Source organism: Pteronotus mesoamericanus, unplaced genomic scaffold, assembly GCF_021234165.1.
Source record: "Pteronotus mesoamericanus isolate MK-2021 breed Mesoamerican mustached bat unplaced genomic scaffold, CSHL_Meso_final scaffold_85, whole genome shotgun sequence".
NCBI lineage: Eukaryota > Metazoa > Chordata > Mammalia > Chiroptera > Mormoopidae > Pteronotus > Pteronotus mesoamericanus.
Window position 1 is genome coordinate 38,981,142 of NW_026555329.1, and position 10,330 is coordinate 38,991,471.

Below are 10,330 nucleotides of genomic sequence, written 5' to 3' on the forward strand. Positions count from 1 at the left end.
CTTAATGTCCCACCTCCTTCATCACCATGGAAAAAGTCCAGTCTTGTTTTTAGTAGGGCCACATAAAAGCCAATGTCCAGAGTTTCTGCTCCATATTAAAGACTAGACTGGACTCTTTACAGTCCAGTCCAGCATCCAGCTAGTTTAGTGTGTGTTTCCAGCTGCAGCCCATAGCTACGCAATGATATTCTGGCTCCCTCCTGGAGCCGGCATGTGTGGAGCCTGCGTAGCCATGGAACAAACAGCCATGGACCACAAAGCTATTAGGGCCACATAGTCACATGCTTCTGAGTGAGAAATCATAAGAACGAATGGAGCTTCTTTGTTCCCTTGGAATTATATTAGTTTAGGCTTGGCACAAACCAGGTGCCATTTCAAAGAAACCAATCAACTTCCCAAGTCTTCACAGGCTTTGGGATGGGTTTACATCCCAACAAATTCCTTCTTGCCCCAGGCTAGACTGACAAGCCTCTATGGTCCAGCACTTTCCCTGTGCCCCCCAACAATCTGGCACTGGAGGGCAAAGGGAGGAGTGTTAATCCCTTTGGCAGAGCACAGTGCTATGGTCCTCTGGAGTGTGAAAAGCTGTCAATTCTTGGTAAAGTAAACAGGCTTCTGCTTCTCGGTTTTCTAAGCTCAATATCTAATCCCTTTACTCCCCTTTTCTAGCTAAATACTGATGGTAACATTGGAACCAATAAATGAGTTTAGCAAAGTTACAGGATACAAGATCAATATAAAATTCAATTGTGTTGCCATACATTTGCAAATGAACACACTAAAAATGAAATTAAGAAAATAATTCCACTTACAATTGTATCAAAAAGAATAAAATTAACAAAAGAACTACAAAATTTGTACTCTGAAAAATACAAAATATTGTCAAAAGAAAGTAAAGGCAATCTAAATAAATGGAAAGTCATCTCATGTTCATCAATTAAAAGACTTAATACTGTCAAGAGAGCAATACTCCCCAGATTGATCTACAGATTCAATATAACCCCATCAAAATCCCAGCCTTTTTTATTTTTCGGTGGAAATTGACAATCTGATTCTAAAATTTTATTGGAATGCAAAGAATTTGGAATAGCCAAAACAATCTGGAAAATGAAGAACAAACTTGGAGGACTCACACTTCCCAATTTTAAAACTAACTGCAAAAGCTGCCTTGATGGGTGTGTGGCTCAGTTGGTTGGGCTTCATTCTGCAAACTGAAAGATCACCAGTTCAATTTCCAGTCAGGGCACATGGCTGGGTTGTGATTTAAGTCCTGGGTCAGGGCTCATATGAGAGGCAACTGATTGATTTTTCTCTCTCACATTGATGTTTCTCTCCCTCTCTTTCTCCCTCCCTTACCTTTTCTCTAAAAAAATAAAATAAAATATTTTAAAAACATAATGCTATTTATACTAAATAGAATACACATAATTTTAAAAAACTAACAGCAAAAGCTAATATAGTTTGAGAGTGGCATAAGGTTAGTCATATAGGTTAGTGAAATAGGCTTGAGAGTTTAGAAACAAATCCTCACATTTATGTTCAGTTGATTTTCAACAAAGGGCCAAGATAATTCAATAGAAGAAAGAAATCATCACAATAGATGGTGTTATCATACTTATGGGGGGGGGGGATAAAGAAGAAATTTGACCCTACACCATACTGTACACAAAAATGAACTGAAATAGGTTCAAAAACCTAAATGTAAAAGCTAAAACTATAAAATTTTTAGAAGAAAACAGAGGGCTAAATATTAATTATCTTGGATAAAACAGTAGTTTAACACAAAAGCACAGGCAACAAAAGAGAAAAAATAAGTTGGGTATCATAAAATGAAAAAAAAAAACTTTTTTTTTCCATCTGACATGAAGGGATAAAAAGAAATTTGCCTAAAGGCAATGGGACAAGTTCAATCACCCAAGCCCACTCAGTAGGTTGACTATTTATTTACTTATTTAGTTACATACTTAATTGATTTTAAAGAGGAGGAGAAGGAAAGAGAGAGAAACATTGATTTGTAATTCCACTCATTTCTCCATTCATTGGTTGGTTTGTGTGTGTGTCCTAACCAGGGATCAAACCCTCAACTACAGCATATAGAGACAACACTCTAAACAACTGAATATTTTGGACAAGATTATTTATTAAGCACTAGTCATATCCTAAGCACCACTGGGGATTTAGCCATGAACAAAACCCAAAGTCCTTATCCCCAAGGAGATTAAAGATTGGGGAAAGAGACACTGACAATAAACAGATAGATAAATATATAACATACCACCAAGTATTTACAAGTGTTGTAAATTCAGATAAATCCAGGAAGAATTAACTGGGTGGAAAAGGGTGCTATTTTTAAGAGGGTGGTCCAGAAAAAGGCTTATTTGGGAGAAACTGGTCCCAGGGAAGTTAAGACTAAAGATGGTTAAATGACTGAGTAGAGGTGCAAGGAAGAGTAAGTCAAGATCCCAAACTCTGGGGAGTCTTTATTAGGAAAAATAAAGGCAGAAAAAGATAAATTCAGGAAAATATCATTAAGATGCCAAGGAACTCAAACAGTTTAATTTCAGAAGAAAAAAATGAATGGAGAAGGAAAGGAGAACTTTAAGCCATGTTCAATTTGTGCTGAGGAGGAAGTATGAAGAAGGCCTAGAAGGGACCCTCAACCAGTCAGTGCAGGCTGGCTGAGCAGTCTGTGTGAGGTTACAAGCCCAGGAAGGGCATGAGAGAGATAGTAGCAAAAAAAAAAAAATTATGCTTCGAAGGACATAATCAAGAATGTAACAAAACAACCCATAGAATGGGAGAAAGTTTTTGCAAATCATATATCTAATAAGGACTTATATCTAAAATGTATAAGAACTCTACAACTCAAAAATAAAAGGACAGCCCATTTTTAAAAGGGATTTGAATAGACATTTCTCAAAGAAGGCATACAAATCATTGATAGGCACACCCGGAAATGCTAAACATCCTCAAAAAAACTAAAAATAACCCAATTTTCAGTTCATTTTTGTATACAGTGTGGTGTAGGGTCAAATGACCCAGCAATTCCACTTCTTGATATCTACCTGAAGAAAACAAAAACTCTAACTCAAAAAAATATGTGCACCCTTATGTTTATTGCAGCATTATTAACAATAGCCAAGATATGGAAGCAACTTAGGTGTCATTGATAGATAATTGGATAGAGAACATGTGGTACATATATACAATAGAATACTACTCAACCAAAAAAGAAAAAGAAGGGAATCTTACCATTTGCAACAATAAGAATGGACCTAGAGTGTACTGTGCTAAGTGAAATAAATCAGACAGAGCTAAATACCATATAATTTCACTTATATGGGGAATCTAAAAAACAAAACAAATGAACAAATAAAACAAAACAGACTCATAGATATGGAGAACAAACTGATGGTTACCAGAGGTTGGGTAGGGGTCAGGAGAAAAAGGTGAAGGGGAATAAGAGATACAAACTTCCAGCTGTAAAATAAACAAGTCATGGGGATGTAACCTACAGCATAGGGAATATAGTCAATAGCATTGTAATAACTTTGTAACAGAGAGTTAACTACTGTAACCACACATGAAGCATGATCACTTCATTAGGTATATAAATGTTGAATAACTGCTGTACACCTGAAACACATATAATATTGTAAGTCAACTATGGTTTAATTTTAAAAAGTAAGAAAGAACCTTGGCTCAGAACCACAGGAGCTTCCTTATGTCTGAGGGTCTTCTCCACAGACACACACATAGAGATCCTTCTCTGAGGGTCCTCTCTCCTGCCAAATACCAGAATGTATTTCTCACTTCCTATCTTATATTGACTATAGGAGTCTGTTCCCTCGTACTGGGCAAAATGATACACCTTGGACCCCTTAGGGAAGGACTGTCATAAGACTGAGGGGGAGACTTCCCTAGGCCCAAATCACTTCATCACTAAAACTTAAAAAAAAAAAAAAAACAACTTTATGTATCATGATTACCAAAGGGAAAGAGGAGTGCAGGGAGGTAGAAAAGCATATAGAGGGGGATAAATGGTGATGGAAGGAGACTTGACTTGGGGTGTTGAACAAGAAATAAAAGGAAAGAAAGGAAGAAAGGAAGAAAGGAAGGAAGGAAGGAAGGAAGGAAGAAAGAAAGAAAGAAAGAAAGAAAGAAAGAAAGAAAGAAAGAAAGAAAGAGGCCTAAACATCAGAGAAAAACCATAATGTCATACCATTTCATGCCCAATATGATGGCTATAATAAAAAAGTCAGTTGATAACAAGGGTTGACAAGGATGTGAAGCAATTAGAACCCTCACACACTGCTGGTGGAAATATAAAATAGTATAGCCACTTTGGGAAACAAGCTTGGCAGTTCCTCAAATGGTTGAACATAAAATTACCATGTGACCCAGCAATTCCATTTGTAGGTTTTATACCCAAGAAAAATGAAAATGTATGTATTCACAAAACCTTGTACATAAATTTTCATAGTAGCATTATTCATGATAGCCAAAAGGTGAATGCAACCAAATGGACATCAAGTGATAAAAGGATAAAATTTACGTATATTCATATATTGGATTAGTCAACCTTAAAAAGGAATGAAGTACTAATACACCATAAAATATGAATGAACCTTGAAAAAATTATGCTAAGTGAAAGAAGCCAGTCACAAAGGCTACATATTATAAGATCCAATTTATAGGAAATGCCCAGAATAGGCAAATACATAGAAAAAGAAAGTAGATTAATGATTTCCTAGGAAGGGACAATGAGGAAACTGGAGGGTAATGACTAAGAGGTTTCTTTCTGTGGTGAGGAAAATGTTTAAGTTTGTGCTGATGGTTGCAGAACTCTATGAATATATTAAAAATCACTGAATTGTACACTTTAAATGGGTAAATTATATGGTATGTGAATTATATCTCAATAAATAAAGAGTTTTTTAATGGTGAACTTCCCAAACTGATTTAAAGAACTGAGAGAGGTTTTGAATATAAATAAGTTCATTAGGGTCAAAAAGTTGAGGAAATTCCCAACTGAAAACTTCAGCTTTGAAATAGAAGGCAAACCCATCAGTTAAGAAGGAGTTTATAAGCATATAATAATATGCCCAATGTAAAGACTACAGACGTGACGCTGTTCCTTCAAATCAAGTTTCAGGGTGTGTCATGAGAGTGGGTGGCTGAAATGAAGTTGAAAGAGAGGTGGCACAGGCCCAGGTAGTCCTGAAGCTTACTATACCTCAAAAGTGTTTGTTGAATGGAAATAAGGAATTACTTCTCCTGTATAAGATAGTATTAAGCTATCAATATAACCTTTAAAATCTTAGAAATTGTCACTACATTTACACTAGACAAATATTTTTATTCTACTAAATTCAAGGATGATTGTATGAGTTTGAATGGAGACTACACTGAAGTTACCTCTCAGCTATGGAGGAGGAAATAAAAAGAAAGAGGAGTTCTTCGAGCACATTATGATTTTACTAAGAATACAAAAACTACTTAGGAGAATAAGCTTCTAGAAATTTAGAAGCAAAACCATAAATATACAAAACAATAAATAAAATATTAAAACACCTGTATCTGCTGATTGAAGAAACTCACCTAAGATCTTCTTCCTTTGTAACTCTAAGTAGAGTTAGGGGGAAGACGTCTGGGAACCCCAAAGGCTTTTCCCCTTTACCTGACCCTCGATCCAGAACCCCTCCTTAAGTCCCAGATAGTCTTCAGATCCCTGGATCAGCCTGGTTTCTTCCAGGAGTGCACGATTCTCTCTCACCTGTGGTGTCCTACACTCCCTGCAAAGCTCTGCTTCAAAATAATGTTTGGAGTTTACCTAAAAGTCACATTTCCTTTGCCCCTAAACTAGTTCCCCTAGCATAAACACACAATACACACAACACAAACACACAATGACAATAAAGGACAAAAATAAAAAAAATAGAACCAGTACAGTTGTACAGGGCCCAGCCTGCTTGAGTGTGTTTGGCAGGGTATGTGAATGTCTCGCACGGATGGACAGCAATTTGAACATTTCACCTAAAATGTCATATGGTGTGCTTCAGTGTGATATTGTTATATAACAGAATTACCTGTTTACAAATTTGTAATAAAAAAGGAGTGTTATTTGTGCTGGACCTTGTATTAAGCACAAAGGATTTCATAAAGGGAATTGTGTATTTTAAAGTTAACATGGAGTGGCTAGAGGAGCAGGCTCTAGACTGGGTTTTCAGAAATAACTCCAAAAGCAATGCAGAACTGACCATCCAGGAAAGCTACTAGCTTTGCAATAATCAGAATGGTGAGCAATAAGGAGGTTGACACTGGGACTATTAAGTTCATGTGCGATATGGTCCACAACCATAGCTGTGATGCAAGGATCAAAAAGGAGCACCAGGAAGCTGCCTTCCTGTGACTGCCTCTCAATGCCCACAAAGCTAGTGGCTGGACACAGGAGCACCACTTTAGAAAACCCCTAACATCTTGCTCAGCAGCAGAAAAGCACCTAAAAATAATAAAAGGGAGATGGCTTCTATTTCACTTCTACTACATATAAACCAAAATGTCTAAAGTTCACCCAGGAGACTCAGGGAAATGTGGTTTCCTGATTTCTAAATTCTATAGTACAGGAAGACACCAAGGCCAGATGGAAATGGATGCCAGCTACTAATCCACAATATCTGACACACGCACCCGCACGATCAGACACATGAATGCTGCCCATGATGACAAGATTACTGGACCTTCTGGTTATGTGAAACTTTATGATAACTCTCACAGGAAACAGACTGCAAATAACATACATAAATGAGAAACATGGGAAATTATAAAATCTCCAACATTTCAAAGGGGCTATATAGAATCTTGGCCTCTAGAATCCCTGGTTACTGGTTCCTCAAGCAGATGACCAATGCGCAGTACTGTCCTTTTCATTCTCTTGCCATCTGGGCTCACCGATGCTCGCTGACACTCTGTAGTAAAGATCCAGACTCCATTTTTCATGTTCGATGGCTGACAGCTTCCCAGCCCTAACAGTCTCCCTTCCCCTTATGCCTCACATCTGGACAAGCTGAAGAGAAAGCCCCAAGTGTTCCCTTCATTGTTAGTGGAAGCTCAAACCATGCAAATCTTGACACTATGAGGTAACCCTCGCTCCACTCTCACCCTCCTACTCATGATAAAATCGCAAGCCAGTCTCCCCTCCTTGACCTCTCAAGTCATTTTTAGACCTACTTGGGATACTTCTCTGCTCTCCCATAAAAACCTCATTATGTGAATAATAATAAACCTTTCATACCTTTTTGGTGCACATGTGGCATCACCAGACTTGACATCCAAACAGTTTTGTGTGGGAGGTCCATCTTGTCCCTGGGGGATGCCTGTAAGATACTTCACCTCACTACTTCCCACCACAACCCTGTCACACCATACATTTCTGACCCTATCTGTGCCTATCTGTGCTTCCTGATGGTCCTGTTCCCTAATACAGAAACCATCAATGCAGAATGGTGTCACTTTGTCCTAAGTGGGGAGTTGGCTTCTCTGCAGGATAAGATTGGGTGAAGTCCAATTCACTAGGGCTCCACTTGGCCCAGGAATGTGCTTCTCAGAGCACTTCTTCCCAGGCACTACATCCACCATTCTCCCTATTGCCAAATCCAGATTAATGCCTCACACCCATGTGAAACTCCCTTACTGAATAGCTTTCTTCACCATCACTTGCTACTGCCAGCTGTGTCTACTATTCACTTTGCTATGCTCTGTGAGAGCTTGATGCCAGGCTTACATCTTCATCAACCTCATGACTCCCTTAATTTGGGAAAATGAGTAATGCTAATGTCAAAGTTCAGAGTCATTTAATTCCAATGTTTACTTGCAAACAAACAACTAATACTAGTGTCTTGCCATTCATTAAGGTTATTCTTCAATGCTGGCTCAAATTTGGATCTCTCCAGTTTCCTGTCTTCTCCCATACTTTCTTTTTAACACTGTTCATTTTGCTTGGAATAAATTGCCTTCAACACCTTCATCTGGATTATTTTTTGTCATCCTATTACACTCTGTTCAGAACTTTCTCTTCTTTGCCAGGGCTAAGACTGCCCTTCCATTGTCCCCACCATAAAGGTAAATAAATAAAATATAACAAAGATTGAAAATTGGCAGCTTACAGTCTGATTCTTGCTAGAAGCTATATTTTATTTGGCCTCCAAATGATTTTTTTATTTTATTTTTTAAAAAAACTCTTTTCCCACACTTACCTGGCAGGACAGATACCATGATCACGTAAGTAGTTTTCACAGGGTAGGCTCACATATGGCACTGCAGGTGTGCCGAGCCCTGCAATTTCCCCAGATGTGGGAAACTCGGCTAAATGATTTGTGGTAGTGGGGGACTGTGCTCTTCTTTGAAACAAAAAACAAAAAAATTTTTTTCCAAAGGAATTCAAACCAGGGTCTCTAAGAGATATTTGCACAATCATGTGTGATTGCAGCATTATTCACAATAGGCAAGAGGTAGAAGTAAAATTTCCATCAACATTTGAATGAAGAAAATGTGGTATACAGTAGAATATTATCATTAAAAAAGAAGGAAATCCTGTTACATGCTATATCATGGATGAACCTTGAGGACATAATGCTAAGTGAAGTAAGCCATTCACAAAAAGATGAATACTATATGATTCCATTTACCTGAGGTATTTAAATTAGTCAAACTTATAGAAACAGAAAGTAGAATGGGGGTTTTCAGGAGCTGTAGGTGTGGGAAAATAGGGGTTGATGTTTCATGAGTATATAAGTATTTCAGTTTTGCACAATGAAAAAGTTCTAAAGATCTGTTGTACAATATGAATGTAGTTAACACTACTAAACTGTATACTTAAAAATGGTTAAGACAGTAAATTTTATGTTAGTTTTTTTACCACAATTAAAAATTAAAAAAATGAAAACTTTTAAAATGTGGATACCTTTAGGAGGGCTCTCCAGTTCTCCAAAAGCCCAACACTCCTTATTCTAGCCTGATTCACATGTTTACATTGTCTGTCAGACCACCATGGGCATTAAGTTTGTTTGGAATCATGGCAGAATTAAAACATAAAATTAGATGGATTTAGAATTCATAACATAGGAGGGTAGAATTTAACATGAGAATAATTCTTTTGTTCAGCAAATATTCTTTAAAGCTTAGCACCTGGTACTTGCTAGGCACTGCAAATACAAAAGTGAAAATCTCAGATCCTGCCCACAAGAACTGATGTTTTACATTCTAAGTAAACTGAATTATAGATAGTTTAATAAGCATTGTGGTCAAGGCCTGTGCAGTGTGCCCAGTGGTACCTCCATGAAAAGCAAGGGCTGTGAGAACATAGAATAGGCATGAGAGGATGAAGACAGACAACCCAGAGCAGTTGTCTCCTACATCTAGTCTAGTACAATGAATAGGAGTTATCCAGGGAAAGAAGAATAAACTTCTAGGCCAAAGGATCAAGAGAGTGGGAAACAATAGAGAGGTTTAATGAGACAAGGAGTTCTCAAAATCATTCAGAATGGCCAAAGTTTCCAGGACTGGGGAAGGTGTAGCAGGATAGGACACGCCTCTGAGACACACAAATGCATATGTCCAATAGTCTATTATACATATGCTGACGTGAGACTTCAGAAAAAGAACTGTGTTGAAGATAAGGTTTAGGAGCAGTTAATGTAGGTGTTAGTTGAATCCGATGTATACTACCATATTTTGCTGTGTATAATGCACACGTTTTGTCCAGATTTTTGAGGGAAAATTAAGGATGTTCATTATACATGGGTATAATGATTACATACCATAGGTATAATAATGGGTATAATAATCCCATGTATAATGTGCACAAAACTGTGGGTGTGAGTTATCCACAGGAAAATATGGGAAGAAGATAAGACAGTAACAAAATTTTTAATGAATGGCGGGCGGGGGGGGCGGGGGGAAGTAGAAGGAAAGTTCCAAGAAAGATCCAAGGGTATTAGTAACTACTGTAATGGCATAAGCCACTACGAATAAGGTTTTATTTTTAAAATGGTATTTCAAAATAATATTGTAAAATGCCATGTTTATTACAAAAATGTAAAATATAAGAAAACATAGTAAATGTGTAAAAATCACCATAATCCCATCAAATGAATTTAACCAGGGTAATGTTTTCATGTTTCTGTTTTCAATCTTTTTCCTATACACAGTGTATTTTTCAAAACTAAAACCATTCTTTACTATTATTTTATAGCCTACTTTAGCAATACTACTTTTAAACTTTTAAAGCCTACTTTTAAACAATAGATCATAAAAATTTTCTGTGCCATTA

At 37.3% G+C, this 10,330-nt stretch overlaps 1 pseudogene; it reads left to right on the forward strand.

Moving 5' to 3' along the window:
- The first annotated feature begins 8,247 nt into the window (after window positions 1-8,247).
- LOC129063596 (uncharacterized) lies at window positions 8,248-8,400 on the forward strand (annotated as a pseudogene).
- Window positions 8,401-10,330: the final 1,930 nt, after the last annotated feature.